The 24437-nt window shown below is 42.0% G+C and overlaps 1 long non-coding RNA gene across 1 annotated transcript in view; it reads left to right on the top strand.

Annotated features, from left to right (window-relative positions):
* The first annotated feature begins 581 nt into the window (after window positions 1-581).
* The window catches only part of LOC134508608 (uncharacterized), a 36348-nt gene continuing 12492 nt past the window's right edge, over window positions 582-24437 (top strand). Inside the window, exon 1 of the long non-coding RNA XR_010069103.1 lies at window positions 582-756. This is a non-coding gene — a long non-coding RNA (uncharacterized LOC134508608). The remainder of the gene's footprint in view (window positions 757-24437) is intronic.

Below are 24437 nucleotides of genomic sequence, written 5' to 3'. Positions count from 1 at the left end.
CGTCCATCCTCAAAGCAGGCGGAAGCACGAGGAATGCTCCAGCTCTGACTGGGGGGAAAAAAACTCGATTCACATGACAAAAGAAACATTTTGTGCTGGACTGGAGAAAGCAGCGAGCAGTAGTAGGGAAGCAGATTCACGCCGGGGGAAGAAAAAAAGAAGCACCATAAAAGAAAAGGTAGCTTTCGCAGGGTTAACCTTTAACAACACCAGACCTGAAGGCAGTTTAGCGGGGGGGTGGTTAGAGAAATCGCCCTATCACTGCACAACCATTGTCTCAAAGAGGGGAATAACCCAATTTTCAGGCATTTTTGCTTTTTATTTCCACCCGAGCTGATCACTGCATTTTTCATCTCGGGGTGCGTGCGTGTGTGTGGCGGGGGGGTTGGGGGGGGGGTGGTGGGGAGGAGCAGGGGGGAGAGAATAATAATAAAAAAGTCAGAGGTTTGTGAGCAGCTTCATCCCTGCGAGAGAAGGCGGCGGATGCGGCCGGGCTGCCTGCGACGCGCCGCTCCCACGCCTTGGGCTACTTCGCAGTGCCACCTGCTGGCCCCACGCGTTTTCGAGTGGAAATTTCCAAGGTGATGCGTGCTGCAAGAGACATCGCAGCTGCTCCGATAACTTTTCTCCCCAGACTGCCTTACAGCAGGCCTCTGGGCTGGAGGGTGGGCTCAGTATTGCCCGAAACCATCCCTCGCCTCTCCTGCGCGGTGTATCCTGCCGGGGACAGCGATTCCCACTCTCCGTTATTGACAGGTAGTGTGCTGATCTCTCTATTTTGGTTGCCGAATACCGTATTTTACTGATGCTTCCTGCAGTCTCCCTTAGATGTGAGGCTCCCCCTTCTCTGTTTGATGAAAGGCCTTTTTAGCAAATATGAAGTGAATGTCTGTGCATCCACAGTAGGGAGCAACCTGAGGGCCACAAAAATTATGAGAGGGCTGGAACACCTTTTCTGCATGAACAGGCTGAGAGAGTTGGGTTTTTTTCCGCCTGGAGGAGAGAAGGCTTCAGGGAGACCTTATTGTGGCCTTCCAGCACTTAAAGGATGCCTACAGGAAAGATGGGGACAAACATTTAGCAGGGTCTGTTGCCTTAGAAGAAGGGGTAATGGTTTTGTGCTAAAAGAGGTAGATTTAGACTAGATTTAAAGAAGAAATTTTTTAGTCTGAGGGTGGTGAGACACTGGCCCAGGTTGCCCAGAGGAGGTAGTAGATGCCCCATCCCTGGAAACACGCAAGCCCAGGTTGGATGGGGCTCTGAGCAACCTGATCTAGTTGAAGATGTCCCTGCTCATGGCAAGGGGTTGGAGTAGATGGCCTTGAAAGGTCCTTTCCAACCCAAACCATTCTAGGACTCTATGGTTTTCTCCTATTCTCCCCTCCCCAGGAACTCTGTTGCCAGGGCAGAGCAAGGATTCTTGGACAAGAAATAAGAACCTGAAAAAAAAAGCTTTAAAGATGCCATTTTGTCTCTTTTGAAGGTTTGATCCACATATCAAATTTCTTTTTAAAGAAAAACAAAACAAGAAAAACCCTTCCATTCACCTATACTAAGGACGCGGCGGAGAGGTATTTGAGCAAACCCCAAACAGGGAAGCCCAGACACTGTGAGCATCGTACCTGTGTTAGAAGCTGAGCCCTGCACTATTTTTGCTAGGAAGGACCAGCTCAGACTCATTGCTACAGGTAGGAAAAGCTGTTCGTCAGAATTAGTGCCAAGGGCTCTACAGAAAACTGCATTATTCAGTGTAAGTAGGGATTATTGGTCATGATCAATTGTTTTGTCCACATACTATTAACAGCAAAAGCTCTTGAAACAAAATCTCCCCCCTCTTCCCACTCACATCTTTTCTCTGACTGATTGTTTGATGCAGAATCCATGGATCAGTCCAGGAAGGTCTTCTCAGAAGAAAGATCAGTGAAGATGAAGGCATGGAGGGTGTGCAGGATGCTAACAGAGAATGCACTAGGGTTATTGTTCTGTGTAAACCAGAAGAAGTATTAATAAGGAAGAGAAGAGTGAAATTAATAAAGATACTTGAAAAGAGAAAAGCCCTTGACTTTCCCATGGGAAGTGAGAATCTGGCTCAAGTCATTGTTCAAACAGCTCCTTGTACACCAAGGCTGTGATTTCAGCCCCTGCAGGAAAACTGTAGGAGGACATAGGAAATATGCAGGTATCTTAGCGGTGTTTCTTCCCTCCTCACTCTCTGCTATAAAATCAGCATGATCTCTGTACTTTTCAGGAATAAATTACAGGTATTTCTAGCCAGCAAAATAAATTCAGTTTTCCTAGCTGCCTTCTTATCATGAGGTCTTTATCTTTGAAAGGGGTGGGAGAGGAGGAGTAATTTCATAAGTACTTATCGCGCTGATCACAATTATTTTGCTGTTAGCTAAGTGCCCACTGTTCATTCGCTGTATTGTCTCGTCTTCAGCTGCAGTATCTTTACAGCAAGAAACTAGGTGGTAATAAGGACTGATTCCTGGTCTTAGCATATTATTTTCCAGAGTTTAAAATGGTATCTATAATCATCCTTGTTTTCCTGTGCCACAGTCACGATTCAGGACTGAGCACTTGAGTCAGTTAGGTGGATCCCGCGTCACGTCCCTTATGGTTCCCATCTCCTTCCTTACCAGTGAATGTCCCAGCCACTCTCTTGCTCTGGGATCTCCTACCCTTGCTGTGGGGGCTTCATGGAGGGTTGACATACAGAAACGCACCTCTTTTCCCCACCTATAGCCAAGTAGCAAGAACATCTGCAGTCAGGGCTGGACATATGCCACCCACACAGGACAGATTTGACTTTATCGTGGCACGGTGGACTGGGGTGTTTTGGAAGAGAAGAAGTGTTCAAAATACAAGAGACACCACAAACCGCAAGTAGCATATAAGCTCCCTATTTAAAAGAGATTTCCATGTATGTTGTTCCTTGTTTCAATTAATTTAGAGCACAGACATAACCTCACAGTACTGCAGGTGGAAAAGAAGTAGATCGGTCCTGTTGTTGCACGGCACTGGCCAAAAAAAATGCATCCCCATCTCAGTCTCTACATAGGTGGATAAGGCTCATCATACACAACCCCACTGAGTTTTCAGGAGCTGCCTGGGATTGAGTAAATCCCTGGTGGCTGGTTGCTGACTCAAGGAAACTTCATGCTAGACTAGCTGAGATAATGTGCGTATCAGGATCTCTCCCTCCCTCATCACACCTCTCCCTCATCTGCCACCACCCTGCTCTGCTTGCTGACTCCTAAACTGTGCCCACGAGGCACTGAAGCTGATTAATCTTGGGTGTCCGCTAGAACTGCTGATTTGCTTTCTTTCTCATTTCAAAGGTTTCTGGTTAGGGTTCTGTTGTGTTTTCGTCACCATAATACCTATAGAAAGACTTCAAACACCCCGAATACTTTATTAAAAAAAAATACAAGGAATTTTTGGTGTCAGACAGTATTAAAGTTCTTGATGAGCTCTAGCATAAAGTCATAGCTGCCAGAGAGAAAAGAGGATGCTTTGCTAAGGAGATGCAGGAATTAGCACTTCCCTTATAGCACCCTACATTCTTGCTTGGTACCCCCTTAATCCTTCAGATGCAAGTTATTCTTCATATTCTCACCACAGGAATCCCTTACACTTTTCTTATAATGGAAAATGAGGTCGCCCTGAATCATGCTGGGTCTCACCAGAAGGTAGTGAAGTCCACTCTCATAGTGACAGAGGAACTGGGCTTATCTCTTTCCCTTTAGTGATTCCCATGGTATCTGCTTTAGAGCAGCTTCTCTTGTAAAAGAGCACAAATACCACATTTGCAGGCTACAGAACAAGCTTCTGCAGCACAGAAAGAGCAGACACTTTGTGGAGTGAAGAATAATATATTTTCAGATAATAATGCAAAGAGCCAGGGCTGAATTGTTTTAAAAAGCTCTGATTCCTATTTCAGCTACTGAGGAGCTTTAATCGCCACTATAAGATGAATGTTTCATCAGAATTTATTATTAAAGTAATTTCTAGCATCAGCCAGGATTTCAAGTTGGCTTTAACCCTTTGCATTTCCTGTAAAATACATCTATATATATGCATATGAATACTCACGTGTGCAATCTAAAGCAAGCATAACAGACTGAGAAAAGAGATACCAATATTTTGAAGCTATTCAATTAATCAAAAATTACTTTATAATTTATTAGAAGAACAGATTTATTTTTCTAGCTCCAAAATCTTAATGCTGAGAAATTAGGAATCTCCCTCTGCCTAGTTAATTAGTAAGGCATAGATTTTTAAATGTCTCTGATATTTGAAGCCAAAATTCTGAATTTTAACTCAGAGGACTGGCAATTATCCGGAAAGTAGTATAAATAGTATCTCCTACACTGTAACACCATCCTTCTGCCACAGATATGGATTGCATGTCTGACCAATGAATTCAAAAGAAATTAAAAGTGCTTAACACGCCCCCTGTATTTCAGTGCATGTTCAGCCTTTATAGAAATTTATCTACTAGATTAAATTTCTTCAGACTAGCTTCCCTCAAGTGTTTATTATTATAATTAAACTTGAAGTAAAAATTCAAAGCACAATAATAACAATATTTTTCGTAATAATCTTTTTTATTCAGCTGAAACATAGCTAGGTTATTTCATAGAATCATAGAATCACAGAATGGTTCAGGTTGGAAGGGACCTTAAAGATCATCTCATTCCAACCCCCCTGCCGTGGGAACGGACACTTCCCACTAGACCAGGCTGCTCAAAGCCCCATCCAGCCTAGTTTTGAACACCTCCAGGGATGGGGCAGCCACAGCTTCTCTGGGCAACCTCTTCCAGTGTCTCACCATCCTTACAGTAAAGAATTTCTTCCTGATATCCAATCTAAATCTACCATCTTTCAGTTTGAAGCTGTTGCCCCATGTCCTGTCATTACACTCCCTGATAAAGAGTCCCTACACATCCTTCCTGTAGGCTCCCTTCAGGTACTGGAAGGTTGCTATGAGGTCTCCTTGGAGCCTTCTTTTCTCCAGGCTGAACAACCCCAACTCTCTCAGCCTGTCCTCATAGCAGAGGTGCTCCAGCCCTCTGAACATCTTTGTGGCCCTCCGCTGGACCCGTTCCAACAGGTCCATGTCCTTCTTGTGCTGAGGACTCTAGAGCTGGACGCAGTACTCCAGGTGGGGTCTCACCAGAGCGGAGTAGAGGGGGCAGAATCACCTCCCTCGACCTGCTGGCGACGCTTCTTTTGATACAGCCCAGGATGCTGTTGGCTCTCTGGGCTGCTAGTGCACATTGCCTACTCATGTTGAGCGTCTCATCCACCAGCATCCCCAAGTCCTTCTCCTCAGCGCTGCTCTCAAGCCATTCTCCGCCCAACCTGTATTTGTGCCTGGGATTCCCATGACCCAGATGCAGGACCTTGCACTTGGCCTGGTTGAACTTCAAGAGGTTCACACAGGCCCACCTTTCAAGCCTGTCCAGGTCCCTCAGGATGGCATCCCTTCCCTCCAGCGTGTCAACCGTGCCACACGGCTTGGTGTCATCGGCAAACTTTAGTTCCTGTCACTCAAGCTAGATGAATCATTCTGGAGTTGATATTGCTATTTCAGAGACAACTCCTTTCTGTGCTTCTTGAGATTGCAAACTTTATGCCCGCCAAAACGTGCTGGTCAGTGATTCCTGAGCAGCAAAGGGCTCCAATGTGTCAGAGGAGGTGACTTTTATTTTATTTCATCTTTGTTAGCTTTTTCTTCCTTCTGCACTTTTTGTAAACCCATGTAGGGAGCTCTCTGGTGTACAGAGGGTTTTTACCACAATAATTACTCACATCACAGTGGGATCCTTGATGTGAAATGCAAAGTACAAAGCCTAGAATGATTTACCACTTACATTAATATCAATATTAAAATGCTTCTTGCCCAAAAAAGCATGAAGAAAAGATGCTTTCTCAATATTCACTAGTGGATGAAGGGCTGACCCTGATGAAGTGTTTACTGAACAAGGACTAATATCTCTTAATGGTTTGACGTACATATGGGTCTGTAAAAAAACCACAAAACCAAAATAACGAGAAATTATTTGTGGGAAGACTGCCAAGGAGACATTTAGCAGACACGTATCAGGTGAATGCGTGGTTCATGCAGATCACTATTGCTTCTCCCTTTGTTCTTGTTCAGCTCTCCTGAAAAATGGGAGATTTTGCCTTAATGGGATTTTTTTTTTTTTGAAAGAAACAAGTAAAGAGTAGGCCAACACACAGTAGAAACTCATGGATCTTGTAAAAATATCACAAGACTTCCAACATCCATACAGACAACAGAAACTACTGGGTTGTAATTTATAAAATCAAGTGAAAGTCATTCACCACTCCTAGTAACTACGCAAAATTCAGTTATCTCTTCCAAACACCAAATCACTAGTGCTGTCACTGTAATCTCTGCTTTGAAGGGGTGAGTATTTCAACCCAGTGTCAAGACCAAGAAGAAGGAGAAGGACCACGCTTACAGGACTTTGACCAGCTAACGTACATGGTATCCGCACATTCCCTGCTACAACTGCAGCCCTACAGTAACACAAAAGTCCACCTCAGGCTGTGCTCAGCCGCAGCTGGCTATTTATCCCAGCCCTTACATATGCTCAGCAGTTGCATAGTTACAGGCCAATGTCTCCGAGCTGTGCATGCTGTAAAATTCACGAGCCGATAGTTTACAAATATATATGGCCGACTATTTGGAACGGAATAATTTGCTCGGTTTCTGTCAGTGGCGTTTACAGTCAGACTATTCTTCCATCACGGCTTACTAGGAGCATTCAGGAATTTTCTTGTGCCCTTGCTGATAGTAAACAGGTGGATGCTATCATTTCACATTTCTTTCGCCCCCGCCCCCGGTGGGGCAAAATGTTCTGCATAACAAGCTCACATAAAATTTAAAATGGACAGGATAGACCTATAAGTTAACTTTATCGCCTGAATTTAGTGTTAGCCCTTTGCACTGAATGCTATTTGCATACATCAGAGATTCCGGGACTGTATGCGTCCAGGTCACTTATTCATTATTATAATTTATTTCTAGCACAGCAATACCTAGAGGCCCCAGGGAAAGGCAGTTACACATACATGCATATAATGAAAAGACAGTTCTTGCCCTGAAGAGCTCAGCATAGAGCAACCTACCTGGTACAACAGCACCCCATGCAGAGATGCCAGGGCTGTCTCTAAATGAGACAATACTTTTATGTAGTATAGCATAATGCCATGCAGAGATACTCTCTGTCCTGGAAGCAGTGTAGTTACATCACTACAGACCCATATCTGGGCTAAATTTGCTGTAAATAATGTATAAACTGACAGCTACAGTGCTTCCAGTTTTAGTTATCTCCGAAACAGCATCTTACTGTGCAGACCTATTCTTTAAATTTGCTACCTAAATAGAATAGGAAAAATAATAGCTAAAGGTTTAAAATTGTCAGACTCAGGAGGGAATTTGGGGAGAGGTACTATTTTTTGCACTGTGGGTTTAGTTGTCAAAGTAGGATAATATTCCTTGAGAGCAGTCTAAAGGAACCTGTGTTCACCGCAGAAGAGAAAAAAAACAAAACTAAACAAAACAAAATACCCCAAACCAAAAAAAAATAATGAAACCCTCAACACAAAACCAATTTATTTTGATTAGTAAATGTTCGTATATTTTAAAATTCTCACACACCTACTTGCATTCAGGGTACGCCTGGCTGGAATTAATTCCTTGGAGTAGTGATGAGAATTTTACAATGACAGATAAAATTTAATTAAGACTAGGTGATTTTTATATTAGTTTTTGTTTTATTATTTTTAATAAAGAAATATTTTAGCACAAGCAGGAACTAGTGCAAGGAAATCCCATGGTCTGTGCTACACAGGCGGTCAGATTACATTAACACAGTGGTCCCTTCTGACTCAACAGTCCATTAACCTAAGTATGAAGTTAGAGGAGAAGGGGGGGTAAAACTTGACTGTGGAAGTAATTGATTTTTTCAGGTCAGAAATGAAATCAAATCGGAACAGCAAACATCACTGAGGATCAGCATTTTTATTTATTTATTTATTCATAATGTTCAGCAAATTGAAACAATTTAGTTCAGGCTGAGTATTTACTTCAACCTGAGATAATCTGATTAAACTCCTTTTAGAACATGTTTAATAAAAGCACAGGTGGAATTCATAAAACTGAGGGAGAGATGTGAAAGTTTTCCTGGGAAGCGGGTAGTTTACAGGCTTTGTGGTCCCTTTGAGCAAATTTCTGTCTATCAGCTTGATTCTCTGATCTCTTCCCTGTCTATAAATGCCCATATGTATTGCTTTTTATTTTCCAGCAGAAATATAAAAATAAAAGCAAATCATTTTGTTTCATGCTTACCAGGACATTTGAGTGTTGAATTTGAGAAGGCAAGCTCAAAGAGTAACATGATCTTTTTTACAAGGTTTACTTTATTAATGACAATATGGCTACACAAAAAACAGAACAGAAAATGTCTTAATTATACATCAAAGTATTATGGGAATTTTTATACTGTGATTTTTCTTTCTATTTTGGAATGAGAAAAAAAAAACAAACAGGTGTCTGAATTTGTCTGAGATAACTGAGATTCTGAGCTACCAGTATTAGTTATGTCTAAGTTTTATCTAGGTACTCAATCTGACAGTTCTCTGATATGTCTCTTTTGGGGCTTTTAAAGTAACAGTCATTTTCATGGTGTTTGAATTTTTCCTGTCCTAAGAATTCAGTCTATTTCCCCAAATGCCAGGTGTATTTGAAATGAAAAAGCCATACTAAAAATAATTAAATAATTAAGAATAAAATACAAAGAGCAGCTTGGAATCTTTTTTTTCCCTGTGGCTAATTTTTTTCCCCACAGGTCATAAAAGCTGCTGGAGCAATTATCATCCTGTTAAATTCTGGAAGAGCACGTTTAAATAATTTAAAAAGTGATCTGTTTTTTAACATAATTACTATCATTATATTTTTTACATGGGAGTGAACTAAGAGATAAGTACCATCTAAGTCAATAAATATCTTGGCCTGAAGCCTGGAACTTTATTTATCTGTGAAGTGTTTATCTTACTGAATCCTCCCTAGAAAAACAAAATAATTATTGCTTAATGATAGTAGATGTGAATTTTCTCTTTCAATTACAAAGCAGGATGCTTAAATTCTTTCCATTGTTAGAGAAGCCTCTCTTGATTCTGGTTGGAAACGGAGGAGCATAAAGTGAAACACGGGACATAAACCGGCAGGCACTTTTTTTCCCCCCATATTTCCCACAACACAAGTAGCGACACAAGAGTTCAGCTCCCTCCCTGTGAACCTTGCAGGAATCGCTCCGTTGCTGTTAGTCAATCAAGCCCTTGGGGAAGGAAAGATCCCATTTACTAATAAGATTTCAAGGGTCACCAAGGGAAGACTATTCATTATGATGGTCTTGTTTTCTGAGGAATGGTAAAAGACTTTCCAAGGTGAAGTACTGAGAGATGTAATCTCTTTCTAATACCTAGGAACTGCCTTTTTCTGTTATTAATATAGCTTCCCCACCATAGGCTACAACTCCAGAAAATATGTAACATGCCGAACATTAGGCCCATTTTCAAATCCCATTGATTTCTGTGTCATTCGAGAATGTGCTTTAAATAAAATTATGGTTCCTTCTCCCCCTTGGGAAAAGAAATTATCCCCTGATTTAAAGAACATCATGCATACATATGGGTAAATAATTTATTTTAAGTTCAAGACCCACAAAAAAGTATAGTAAATAATCATCTTATTCCCTGTGCATCTTTCAGATCTTCATTTTCAGGGCCGTTGCTATTAACAGCTACTAATCATGAATTCACAGAATAATTAAGGTCAGAAGGGATCTCTGGATGTTATCTAATCTAGCCTGATGCTAAATGCAGGCTTAATTAAATCAGGTTGCACAGGACCTTGTCCGGTTGAGTTCTGAATATCTCCAAGGATGGAGGTTCTACTATTTTTATTTTTGCTGTTGTTGCTATTAAAATTATATATTGCAAAAAAAGCAAGCAAGTTGAGACCAAATTTCCTACCTACTCTAGAAACGCCTAGTTCAGTCATCAGTGCCCACATGAACTTTTAATCCATCCTTAAGTGGGAGATTCTCCCCAAAGATGCAGTGAAAGTTTGTTATTTAAGACAATACAGCTGAAGGAAAATTAGCATTGTGTTATCAGGAATTCCTCAGAGGATGCCAACTATAACATAATTGTCCGTTTACATGTCTTTGCCCTCCCTGCTCCCTTCTGGGTAAATGGGAGTTCATAATACCCCCAAACCCATGGCAAACCACCCCGTTAAAAGGGACAGAGTTAAGGTGGGTGATGATTGCATGGAGGGAAGAAAGATCGGGCTGCAAGGGATCTTAGGAAGGGTATAAATGAGAGGAAGGAACCCATACAAACTCTTACCTGGAATGGCAAGGCATTAAAACCAAAACACTTCTGTTTTGCTAAAAGCCTACAGACACAGAGATTTGTAGCAGTTTTGCTATAGTATCCATTTTCTGAAGGGTGAGATGTAGAGGAAGGGGGTGAACCATCATGAGCAAGAGGCTGATACAGTACAAGGGGAAGGAGAAGGGGATGATGATGATGATAAAAACCAGGGGCAGATGGTGAAGGCTGATTGCCATACTGACTGATGGGAGTTGTGAGCTGGTGGTGGACAGGAGCCTGGGGAAATAATAACTCAGAAAATTAGGGGCACCAGTGGTCAGATCCCCTGGGGAAAGCAGATCCTAAATGAAAGCTGAAGAATACGGGGAAAAAGATGACTTAGGGATAGAGATGGGAGCAAAGAAGTGAGCGTACAGACCTATAAAGTCTGTAAGGGTTATTATAGACACTATTAAATTGGAAGTGCCATTTCCTTTCCCCCTCGCTGCCCCCACCTCCCCTTAAAATAAGCCGTGTGAGAAGGGGAATCATACTGAACTAAAAATCACCCATTGATCCAGAAGCTACATCATCAAGCCAGGTTTTCATGCTCTCCTGGGCCTATCACGGAAACCACCCACTATTTCCGTTTCCTAACCTCCCACTGCTATAGCATTTTATAATCCCGTTGTGTTGTTCTGTTTTTCTCTCTTCCTTTTGCTACGTAAAAAGCAGACAGGGTATACATTTACAGAGCTTGTTGTTCCTAAACTAGCACAGGCTGTAAATTATTCTGAGCATCTGCTGTCAGATTCTGATGGATGTCCTTAGCTATTTGATACAATCTCTGTGAAGTCAACATTGAATATGCTTTCTCACCCCTTTCTGGTCCAGCGCTAGCACCAGTCTCCTCTTATGTCTTCACCTCCTTTCAGCTGGTTTCCCCTCAATAACTCCTAAATCTACCCAGATCTCCCTTATTTTTTTTGCTTCCATTCCGCACCCAGTATTCCCACACTTCAGTTCTCAAACCATATTCTTTTCTAGAAAACTTCATGCCTATCTTCCTGCCATCCTAAAAAAAGATCTTAGGTAATCAGTCTTCATAACAGCTAGTTTCTTTGCACATATCTGGGACTGCTTAGACTGAAAGAACAGAAAAGATTAGTTGGGACCTCCAATTCCAGATTTGGATCTAATGCCTGACTCCAGCAAAATCCATGATATGCAGGGAAGGTACCTTGTGCAAGGATGCATAACACTGACAAGGAGTTCTCTTTCTTCAAAAATTGAACTGACCCTTTAATGTGTGTGGGGAAAAAAAAAAAAAAAAAAGTAGTAATTTATTTCATCCTTGCTCTAACTCCAGATTGCGATTATAGTTTTATACGCAACACTTACAAGAACACAATAAAAGACAGGGCTAATTCTTCCTCCCACAACACATGCTCTGACATTCAAAGTCCAGAGTGATTACACCAAGGCCAGCCAGCTTTGCATCTTGTGGCCTGACTGGAGCATGTTCCTTACAAGTTGGCTCTTCCCTGGATTTATATGGAAGTTACTGTGCAGTGCTGTTAGCTTTGCTTATGAATGGCTGTATGCATTCCTTAGTTCAGATTTGAATTTCTGCTTCTTTTTTGATGTCCATAGATCCAAAGGGCCACCTGATATGATGGTGCTAACCAGTATGTCAGACACTCACCACTGGAGCTCATAACGCGTTTTGTACATGTTTGTGCAAACTACACATTCCTCCAATATTTTTAGGAATTCACAAAATATGAGTTCCACGTGGAACTGTTACATGTCTTGTTCCCAAATGTGTGGATGAAGAAGATCTTGACTTACAACGTTTACTTTCTGTACTTGTGTTTTCTTGCTATCCCACATGACTTTGGAATTATTTCACACTTTATTCCATGCTGGCAGATTAAAAGATTTAGTACAAATCTAATAAGAAGTTAGCAGTATAACCATTCTGCTTGGCAACCTCTTCAAACAATACAGTATATAATCCAATCCATACTTTATCCTACTTAGCCGACGACATTTGCAAAATGTAGATGTACAGTCTTGCACGCTATCAAATAATGCAATCATGATGTATCTATCCCTTCAGAAGTAAGAAAACTCTGTTGGAGTCAATATCTTTCGGCAGGTGGTATAGAGAAACGGAGAATTAAAAGGAAGAAGATTTGAGAGAAAGATTAAGCTATAATCACTGCAAAAGTTTCTATAATGGAAAATCCAGCCACTGCTTTGCATGGTTCTATTCTATCTGAGTTGTTCAGGTCGGCATTAGACAATATAAGATTAAGCACTTGTCAGGCGAACTAATGAGTTTTGGATTGATTTCTGTCTTCTGCAATGCTACTAGCGTTTTTGACAGGTATGATTTATAGGGCATTCTTTGGGCCTGTTCATGAGAAGAGCTGTTTATTTTGGTTGATGGACAGGGTTTCTCATGTTCCCAGTGGAGTGTGCAGATGGCGGGAAGGACAGTAATCTTTGAGACCATCTCTCAATGTCTAGGGTATGTCTCTTATAAATTTGTAATCAAGACCTCAAGAAACTAATGTGGGCAGGCTGCCTCTGAAATTGTTTTTGCGACCTTTGGCCAATGTAATGCTCCCTGAAAAATGTATGTCTGGTACTTTTGCTGTTTAGTAAATGGAGCTTGTATAGGCAATCAAGGAACTATACTTTCCTTTTTAACTGATGTGACATATATACACAGATGCAGAGTTTTACACATTTACAGTTCTATTCCCTCTGGCTTAGAAGACTTTTTTTGTACTTTTTATGTCTATGGATATTTAGTGCACTAGTAGACTACAAAAAAGCAGCCAGGCAGTCTGTGTTGGAAACCTAATGGAATCTCTAAGGCGTGAAGATAACAAATCTAAGCAGCTGCACCACTGAATACTTTTTATTCTCATCTGCTGTTCTTTCTATTGTTTGATTTTTTATTTTTTTTTCTATTTGTCTTGCTTATAATTAGATTGTATAGTCTTGGAAAGATAGGAATGTAGGCCAGGTCTAAGCTGATATAGTTGCATTGACTGAAAATCTGCACCAATATAGAGAGAATATCGGCCTTTCTTTTATCATTTTCTTAATTCTAAATAATAAATTTTTAAAGATTATGTCAAATCCATTGAATAACACTTAACGTGAGTATTTCCTGAAAGCTTAAGCGAAAAGGACCGATTGCGGCATGAATTTAAACATCTAAGATGAACTACTTTCACAGCTGTCAGATGATAAATTATGGTAACACCATACTAAGATGATTCCGTGGTAAAACTTTAATTACAGTCCTGCACAGCTCAGTTGTCAAAAATTTTGCTTCCTAGCACTAGCAGCCTAATAGGAGGTTTGATACTCAGAGAACATAAAATGCTGTCATATTTAACCTTAGGCTTACAAGTTTGAAGCCTTTGACCTATTCTTTTATTCAGATCCTTTTGGCCTTTTCAGTCCTACTACTAAATCCATTGGTGGGGCTCTCTTCTGCCTCCCACCTGCTCTCAAGTACACTTATCCTTTAAAACAAACCCTAATTTTTCAAGAAGGCCCCTCTATCTCTGTACCATTCTGCATGTAACATGATGATTTTTCCCTTCAGAACAGCTATGAACATTGAATCCAGGTTAAATGTAAGCAGAGGCAAAATGATACTGTAATGGCTATCAGGGCCATTGAAGAATTAAGTGACTCAGTTACCTCCATAGGCCTTTGACACCATTTGAGATGGGCTTGGGTGTGTGAGACATCCATACAGGACAGATAGAGGTGACACATAGCCTGTAGAACAGCTGTGTCCTTCTGGACACAGCCCAAATACCACTTGATGCCTGTGATTAAGCAGATGAATCAAGCTTTGCATGTACCCCTGGGGAACCGCCCACTTGGATCTTCTGCACTCTAAAAGTCCTCTAGTTTCCATTTGTGTCCTACCTCAGCAGAGAATCATAGAATGGTTTGGGTTGGAAGGGACCATAAAAATCATCTAGTTCCAACCCCCTGCCCTGGGCAGGGACACCTCCCACTAGACCAGGTTGCTCAAAGCCCCATCCAGCCTGGCCTTGAACACCTCCAGGGGTGGGGCATCCACAACGTCTCTGGACAACCCATTCCAGTGTGTCACCATCCTCACAGTAAAGATTTTCTTCTGGTACCTAATCTAAATCTACCCTGTTTCAATTTAAAACCACTACCCCTCGTCCTTTCACTACACTCCCTGATAAAGAGTCCCTCCCCACCTTTCCTGTAGGCCCCCTTTAGGTACTGGAAAGCCTCTAGAAAATCTCCCCGGAGCCTTTTCTTGTCCAGGATGTCTTCATAGGAGCCTGTCTTCATAGGAGAGGTGCTCCAGCCCTCGGAGCATCTTTGTGGCCACCAAAAGCATGTTGGTGGTGGCAGCAACACTAGCAAGAGTGACAGCAGAGCTGTCACAGTGAAGTCAGGGAAGAAAGAAAATGCAGCGAGGGCTGCCAAAGCAGCAGGAGCAGCCAAGTTTGCATAAGTGACAAAAATAACAGAAACATAACATTTTCCAAAACACATCTACTGCTAAGGTCATTTACTACTAAGACAACTTATTATATCTTGTGGTAGGTACCCATAGCATAGAGAAAAAACAAGCTTAAAATGAACACAGGACCAGAAAAGACTGTTGACATTCAAGAACGAATATCCAAGCAGCCCTTTTATATTATGTTCATTGGACACGCTTGACTTGCTGCCAGAGTTGTTCCTTGGTTTAAACAGCATGCTTTATCCTTCTTATCCACAATAACCTAAATGGTTTGAGTAGTTGTGCCTCCTCTTGGCTAAACAATGCAACCTCTTCTCATAGGATTTTATTGTCCAAGCATCCCTTTGTCCTCCCTTTAGGGAGATGCTAGGCCTCTCTGCTGACACTCCAAGTTGTTGAATTATATTAGTGAAGCATCAAATCTCTGCTAAAACGCTGTGACTTGCTGCAGCATGAATAATCTTAGAGTTGCTGCCTCATTATCTGTGAGCACACAGCTTATGGTTGTTTCGGAGCTAGGCATAACATGTCCTCAGAGCTGCCTGCAAATACAGCATAGACATAGTGTCAGCCTCCTCATTTACGAATTATTCAATCACCCTTCTCTAAAGGTTCATCACTAAACTTGTTCCAGTTTTATTACTTTTTTTTTTCTAAACCTGCATGTCAAAACTATCTATACAATTTCAGATGACTTCTCATCACAATTTTGTGTGGAGAAGTTAATGAATCCTTATCTCTACTGAAAATACCTCCTTGAGCAATCACAGCTGCTTTTCCCATGTCTGCATGCTGTTGAAAACCCCCCTCCTATGATTAACGAGAATATCCTGATATTTCTTCCCTTAAGATGTTACTAAGTGATGACCTAGCAGTTTATCCATTAAATTCTTGCTATTACTCCCTCAGCTCATGAGCTTCCATATTGTTGTAAGAAATTTAACCATCTTTACCCTTGTCCACTACATTATCCATTTCTTCCAATGTGTCATCTAATTTTCACTCTGCACTGATGATGCCTTCCTCCTTCATGCCATCAGCAAATTTCATAAGCAATCTCCTATACTTCATACCAAGATTACTGTTTAAGAAATAATAATGTGTGAACCCATCCTCTGCAAGTAAGCTATTTCTAGCCTTATATCACCTCTTTTAATACAGTTTCTTACCTCTTTAAAGCTCTTGAAGGAATCCCCATTTTCTGCTCCTTAACAGCAAATATCTTATGTGGCAACAATCATTTTATTAACATTTATCTCTACTGGATTGACCAATTTTTTTAACAAAAAATGCTCATTTTATTTGCAAAGGCTATGTAGTTTCTCTGTGGAAAACATTTTTATTCCATACCTCCTCTATTTCCGTCATTTGAATGTTTCATTACTTGGAGTCTCTTGAAGTAGGGTGTGCTGTTGTGATCAAATTGGTGAAACTGAAGTCTAGTGGATAATTTGTTTTCCCTTTGTTAAATATGGGTATCGTGTTTGCTACTTCCATTTGTTATACATGATAACACCTAACTTAATACAAACATTTGTTTCTGGCTTTGTAATTTTAGATTACTTGATGACGGTGTCCATTACACCCATTTTGAGAATGAAACTCATGAGCCATTGACGCCATCTTGTTTGTGGTCACGTATTACCATTCTGACCTTCATATCGAAATTATAAAACACAAATTAAAAATTTCCATATGGTTTTAGGGCCAGTCCTGGGCTGACCATGATTTCTTTGGAGTTGAACAGTGGAAAATTAGGGGCTGAGCTAGGTCCCCCAGACCCTTCCCATCACCTTCACTCGCGTGCTCACAGGAGGATGCTCACAGCACCAGCTGCCCAGTCGTATTCCCTCTTCGCTAGCATGAGGCTGAATGAGGGGGTGGGATGCTTTACGCCCCTTACTCCCTTCATGTCTGCTTTGACTTAGCCGTCGTTTAAACTAGCAAACACTTTGGAATCTAACTTGTCTGCAGCAAGTTCCTGCCAAAGTTCAGAGAGTTACTTCAGGACTCAGAATGAAAACTCAGATTGCGCTGCAATTTTATTGACTCCTGCAGTCAATAAATCTCCCCTCCCTCAAATGAGTGAGTGAGCGCAGCACACAATCCATTTCTCACCACTGTTTTTCTTTGGTTTGATCTGTTAAGAGCGAAAGCTATTTTGCTTCCTATTTGGCCCCCGCAGGTTAAAAGGACAGATGAATTTGGGTGAAATAGTACAACTGTCACCTACTGGTTTCAAATGAGGGTCTGGGAAAGGATTACCCAGGACTTCAGGTGGCAGATGACTTTTTTTCTCATACTGCAGGTCAAAAATTAATTTCTGGGAAGAAAAAAATGCTCTTGAAGAAAAACTAATAACTTTGATGGGATATTATAGGTAATCCAAAGTTCACTTTCTGTCCTCAAAACCCTACTATTCACACCCAATAGCAAATGAATCAATCCCAGACTATTATAGGTTATTATTACTTCTGTGTGTATAGCAATAAAACCTTATGGGCATGACTGTTGTCTTCTCATTTCCCATCTGTGTCTTGTGTCAGTGAGCCGTACCAGTGACCTTTTCTATGACCACGACCATTCTCTGTTTGTACCGCAGTTTCCCCACTTGTGCAGTGAAAATAATGACAACTTTCTTTCCAAGGGCATAGGACGACATGACAGTGAATAATGTTGTCTGGGTCTAATTCAAAGTCCACTGAAGTAGCTGAGAATCCTTCAGCCAAATTCAACAGGCACTCAATCAAGTGCTATAAAGGCCAAATCATTCTATTACGGAACAAATCTCACGATTAATTTATCCCCATTTGTGAGGCACCAAATCATATAGCAATCAACCCTAATTTCTGCAAACAGATTTGTTTATTCATTTATTCATCATTCATTTTTCATTCCATGATTTTCAGCCTTTGGCAGGTTCCCAGTAAAATTATTCAGTGCTTATTGCCCAGAATGATGTTCTGTGATTGCCCATCTGAATCGTATGGCAAGGGTTTTAATCGGCCTGGTGGAATGATAGAAAGAGTAGAATAATGAACTGGGATATAATTTGTTTGTTGCTTTTTTTCTTTCTATTTTTTCCAACTGATGAACCCGCTAAAAGTTTTCAGACTGCGGTGGAAATCCCTGGAGAAATTTAATTTACATAGATTACTATTTTAAATGTCCAAACGTGACCTTCCTCTGTGGCCTTTCCTGGAACTTTTGGAATTAGGCAATGGACTATAGGCTATGTCTGTCCTAGTGAACTAAATGTTTCTGTAGCTGCTCTTTGACAGTGAGGCCAATAGGCAAGGATCAGGCATGTTCACACTTATAATGGTTCTTACTGTCCAAAACTGAGTGGCTGTATGCACCTTGCCAACTGAGATTGGTTTCTGGCCCTTGAGAACTTCAGGTCCCCTTCTGGGACTTGACACAGCCACACACCAAAAAAAAAAAAAAAAAGAAAAAAAACCACTTTTAAAAACATACAACTTAAAAGTTCATACTCCAGAATCTGGGAATACTCTTTGACAATCAAAACTTCTGAGTCCAGCAGGACGCAGGCTGAAAACTGTACCTTTAGATGAATGAACAGTTTTACTGAAGGTCAGAAAGGGGCGGTGGGTCCATGCAACTTCAGGCGTATAATTTGGTCATCTAACGTCACCTTCAGTCTCAGCTGTCTGTTTATAGCTAAGGGAGAGAAACACGTGCCTCCAGAGACTCATTTGGAAAACCTACACAACGTGAGGAGGTTTGGTGCCTTTAAATAGGTGAAAGCCATGACTAATTTGATCGTACGAGCTTTGGAAAATTTTACACTTCCTTTAACAGATTAAAATATCACTCATACAGGTTTTCTCATTCTTCTTCCCCCCCTCCCCGCCCCAAACCTATCCATCTCTTTCCAATTCCCAACTTCATAAAATACATTGAATTTGAAAAGATTTAAAATAACACGTGAAATTATTTGAGCACATATATATAATGAAGACATCAGACCAAATCTCACGGCAAGGATAAGGAAACATAGGTTCGGTTTGTCTGGGGAAGCTGTGAAATCTCCAGCATGGGAGGATTTTAACAACAGGCTTTAGAAACATCTATCTGAAAGGTACTGTCTTAGCTGATATTTTTTTCTGGGGCAAAGGAATGGACCAGAAAACCTATTGAGATGCTGATTATCTTATTATCTAGGAGCCTAGGGTTTCATAGATTTACGGTTGTTAAAATCGTATGACCGGAATTTCATGTCACCCTCCTGGAAAATAGGCAATCAGATAAAAGTAGAGATAATCAGATTAGAGGTTTCTGTTTTGATAAATGCATACTTAACCCTATTTTGTCAAAATACAAAATGTCAGCCATTATTTTAATGTAATGCATTCAAACAGAATTGTTTAATATGCCCTTCTCCAGTGATTTTTATATTAAGATCTAAAAGTAAATAAAATAAATATTTTATCTATGGCTGTTAACTTCATATTATTTTATAGATAGGGAAACTGACGCAATGAGAAAAAAAAAAAAAGACTAGTTTTGAAATTCCCATAAATCCACGATTTCACCCATGTTTTCAGGCATTAACTGCCTGTTTGTACTTGCGTTTGATGTCAATATTCTGAGCCAGTAAATTACTTTGACTGCAAATTGTGAAGCCAGTTTTGACAACATACGGAGTCCTATGTTCCATGGGTATGTATAAAGCAAAATATTTGGACATCCAAACATCTTCATGGGAGAATGAGGCCTGTGGATCTGAGGAATATATACAGTTTGTATTTGCTAACATAACTGTCGTGGTTTAGCCTCGGACGGCAACAAAGAACCACGTGCCGCTCACTCGGGCCTTCCCAATACGGGAAGAATCAGAAGAAAAAGGCAAAACTCTTGGGTTGAGACAAAGGCAGTTTAACAGAACAGCAAAGGGAACAGGCAAACAACAACAATAACACGGATAGAGGAATATACAGACATGATTACGGAACCGCCGCTCACCAACCGGACCCGGGACGCCCCAGCCCGCTCCAAGCGATGACTTCCTGCCCCCTCCCCCGGCAGCTCAGGGTGGGCATGGCTCACATGGCATGGAATACCAGGAAAAATTAACCCTATCCCCGCCGGAACCAGGACATTATCCACCCCTTATTCCATACTATTTTTGCCATGCCCAGATCTTACAGGTTCCAATGAGTTGCCACCACTTTCCTCTGTCATATATATGTATATATATATACACACACATATATATTCATGCAGATATAATGCCCTTAGTTTATGGGCCATCCCTCCAAAGTGTCCGTTGAGTTCTTTTAATCCATGGCTTTGGGCTCCGTCTGTTAGAACAGTCTCTCAGGGCAGGTGAGATGCTGTGTGGTGCTGGTCTGTTGCATGCTGTATTTTTCGGAGCTTGTGACTGGTGCACCTGGTGTGGCAGTCCGTGGGCTGAAGGTGTAGATCTTGAGGAAGTTCCTGGGCGCCAGCTGCTGAGGTCAGTTCTGATCCCATCACCCCTGTGCCTTACTCAATTTTTCAGTCCATCTGTCCTTAATTTGGGTGATTCTTACTGTAGTGCAGCTGATAGCAATTATAGCAACGAGGACATACAGTGACAGTGTTACTTAGCAATCAACAACGCACAATTTGATTCATTGGCTATTCTCGCCCAAAATCAGGTCCCCATGAGGTACACATCGGACCTCCCCATCCTTCCTCATCACCCACCAAGTGCACCCAGGTCCTTGGGCAAATGCAATCCCATGGATGGGTTTGCCTTTGCCTGAGGCAGGACTAACCCAGACTGTCTTCCCTAGCATATTCTTCATGTGCACTACGGGGACTTTATCCCCTTCTACGGTACATGGAAGTTTTGATTGGGCAGGGCCAGCTCAATTCGTAGATCCCCTGGTGTTAACTAGCCAGGTAGCCTTTGCTAAATGTGCATCCCAATGTTTTAAAGTCCCACCCCCCATTGCTCTCAGTGTAGTTTTTAACAATCCACTGTATCGTTCTATCTTCCCAGAGGCTGGTGCATGATAGGGGATGTGATACACCCACTCGATACCATGCTCTTTGGCCCAGGTGTCTATGAGGCTGTTTCGGAAATGAGTCCCGTTGTCCGACTCAGTTCTCTCTGGGGTACCGTGTCGCCACAGGACTTGCTTTTCAAGGCCCAGGATAGTGTTCCGGGCAGTGGCATGGGGCACAGGGTATGTTTCCAGCCATCCGGTGGTTGCTTCCACCATTGTGAGCACATAGCGCTTGCCTTGACGGGTTTGTGGCAGTGTGATATCATCAATCTGCCAGGCCTCCCCATATTTGTATTTCAGCCATCGTCCTCCATACCAAAGAGGCTTTAACCGCTTGGCTTGTTTGATTGCAGCGCATGTCTCACATTCATGGATGACCTGTGCAATAGTGTCCATGGTCAAGTCCACCCCTCAGTCACGAGCCCATCTATATGTCGCATCTCTTCCTTGGTCGCCCGCGATGTCATGGGCCCACCGAGCTATGAATAGTTCACCCTTACGTTGCCAGTCCAGATCCACCTGAGCCACTTCAATCCTAGCGGCCCGATCCACCTGCTGGTTGTTCTGATGTTCCTCCGTGGCCCGATTCTTCGGTACATGGGCATCTACGTGGCGTACTTTCACAACCAGATTCTCTATCCGGGCAGCAATATCTTGCCATAGGTCAGCAGCCCAGATGGGTTTGCCTCTGCGCTGCCAGTTGCCCTGCTTCCACTGCTGTAACCACCCCCAGAGAGCATTTGCCACCATCCATGAGTCAGTGTAGAGATAAAGTACTGGCCATTTTTCTCGCTCAGCAATGTCCAAAGCCAGCTGAATGGCTTTCACCTCTGCAAACCGGCTTGATTCACCTTGTCCTTCACTGGCTTCTGCAACCTGTCGTGTAGGACTCCACACAGCAGCCTTCCACCTTCGATGCTTTCCCACAGTCCGGCAGGACCCATCAGTGAACAGAGCATATTTCTTCTCATTTTCTGGCAGTTTATTGTATGGTGGGTCCTCTTCCACACGCGTCACCTCCTCCTCTGGTGACATTCCGAAATCCTTGCCTTCTGGCCAGTCCACGATCACTTCCAGAATTCCTGGGTGACTGGGGTTTCCCATTCAAGTTCACTGCGTGATCAGTGCAATCCACTTACTCCATGTAGCATCAGTTGCATGATGTGTGGTGGGGACCCTTTCTTTGAACATCCAGCCCAGCACCGGCAGTCGAGGTGCTAAGAGGACCTGTGCTTCTGTACCAACTACTTCCGAAGCAGCTCGAACCCCTTCATATGCTGCCAATATCTCTTTTTCTGTTGGAGTGTAGCGGGCTTCGGATCCTCTGTATCCCCGACTCCAAAATGCTAGGGGTCGACCTCGAGTCTCCTCTGGTGCTTTCTGCCAGAGGCTCCAGGTAGGGCCGTTCTCCCTGGCTGTGGTGTAGAGCACATTTTTAACATCTTGTCCTGCCCGGACTGGCCCCAGGGCCACTGCATGGACTATTTCCTGTTTGATTTGTTCAAAAGCTTGTCGTTGCTCAGGACCCCATTTAAAATTGTTCTTCTTCCAGGTTACTTGATACAGAGGGCTTGCAATTTGACTGTAATCTGGGATATGCATTCTCCAAAAACCCACAATGCCTAAGAAAGCTTGTGTTTCCTTTTTACTAGTTGGTATAGCTGCTATTTTATTGATCACATCCATTGGGATCTGATGGCGTCCATCTTGCCATTTTATTCCTAAAAACTGGATCTCCTGCGCAGGTCCCTTGACCTTACTTCGCTTTATAGCAAAACCAGCTTTCAGAAGGATTCGGACTATTTTACCCCCTTTCTCAAAAACTTCTTCTGCTGTGTTTCCCCATACAATGATGTCGTCAATGTACTGCAGATGTTCTGGAGCTTCACCCTGTTCCAGTGCAGTCTGGATCAGTCCATGGCAAATGGTGGGGCTGTGTTTCCACCCCTGGGGCAGTCGATTACAGGTGTATTGGACGCCCCTCCAAGTGAAAGCAAACTGTGGCCTGCACTCTGCTGCCAAAGGGATTGAGAAGAATGCATTTGCTATATCAATCGTGGCATACCACTTGGCTGCCTTCAACTCCAGTTCATGCTGCAGTTCTAGCATGTCCAGCACGGCAGCACCCAGCGGTGGCGTGACTTCATTCAGGCCACAGTAGTCTACAGTTAGCTTCCACTCTCCATTAGATTTTCACACCGGCCATATGGGACTGTTATATTAATACCTGTGTCCTGTGGAGAATTAACCCTATCCCTGCTGAAACCAGGACAATACCTTATATCCCTTTCAGGGAGCTTAAAAATCTGTTCCTGGCCTTTGTGATTCAGCAGCGGATTCAGAATGCTGACCCAGAGTAATTCACATTTTAAGCAGAAGATGCAGTACCTCTCACATTTGATCAATTCTGTAACGTGTCACCTCAGTCATGGCTCCCATCTTCTAATTTAAACTCTTTTCAGAGTAATCTACTAAAACCATATTTTTCGACTGGAGTAGAATCCTTTGTTGTTATTCATTTTTGGAGCTCTGCAGCGTTAAAAAGGACTTCATGTAACCTTCAAGATGGAAGGTCTCATTGGGTTTACCATCTGCTCCACTGATGGCCAACAGACCAACTTTTAAGGTGTTCAGAATATATTTTGGTAGTGAGTATAATTTTAGCAGAAATTTAATCAACTTGCCCCTGTTAAATATTTATCCAATTATGCAAGTGACAAGCGAAAAATGGATGAATCCCTTTTAACGTAATATAAAATAGCACATAGCAGAAGGGAATTTTATCATTAAAGATATAATGAGATCATGAACACCTCCAAAGGGGTGAGTTAATCAAATAAGGCCATAATATGACAAGCAGCCTGTCAGAAGAAATTCTATTTGCTGGAGTATGCGAGTTGCATTTGAGTTAATAATTGAGTCACATAACCATTCTACCAGCCTTGTTAGAGGATGTCACACTCAGCTTTGCTGATGAAGGAGGACAAAAGTAGATTGTATGAAAGGGGAATTCCAAAAGCTGGTATTGACAGTGGGTGTAATTACAGGAATTGCTGATAGTTGCAGACACAGACCTTTCCCCCAGGCCCATAATGTGTATTGCACTCTGTTCTCCAAAATAATAATAACCCCCCTACACTAAGTATGGATATATGTACACCTGAAGAACTAGGTGTATAGACAGAACAGTCTGAAGTATATGGTGGAGGAGACTCAAAATTTTTACTTTTCTTCTGGAAAGGAAGCGTGTAAGTCCATATCCTTAGCTGGTCCAAAACCTCACAGCTCCATTGACTTCAGCTGAGCTCTGATGATTTACACAGGCTAATGCTCTGTCTCACAGTATGTAATCTTTTCCCATTAATGTTTACCTGCTGTGCTATAATGACTACAAAACACTCAACAATAGCTAGACAGTGGGTGTGCTGTGACTGCCACTTACTACACGAATCATAATCATG

The sequence above is a fragment of the Chroicocephalus ridibundus genome, chromosome Z (genome assembly GCF_963924245.1).
Source record: "Chroicocephalus ridibundus chromosome Z, bChrRid1.1, whole genome shotgun sequence".
In the NCBI taxonomy this organism is placed as follows: Eukaryota; Metazoa; Chordata; class Aves; order Charadriiformes; family Laridae; genus Chroicocephalus; species Chroicocephalus ridibundus.
The sequence above is the reverse complement of the archived record's forward strand: the minus strand, read 5'-3'. Positions and strand labels throughout refer to the sequence as shown.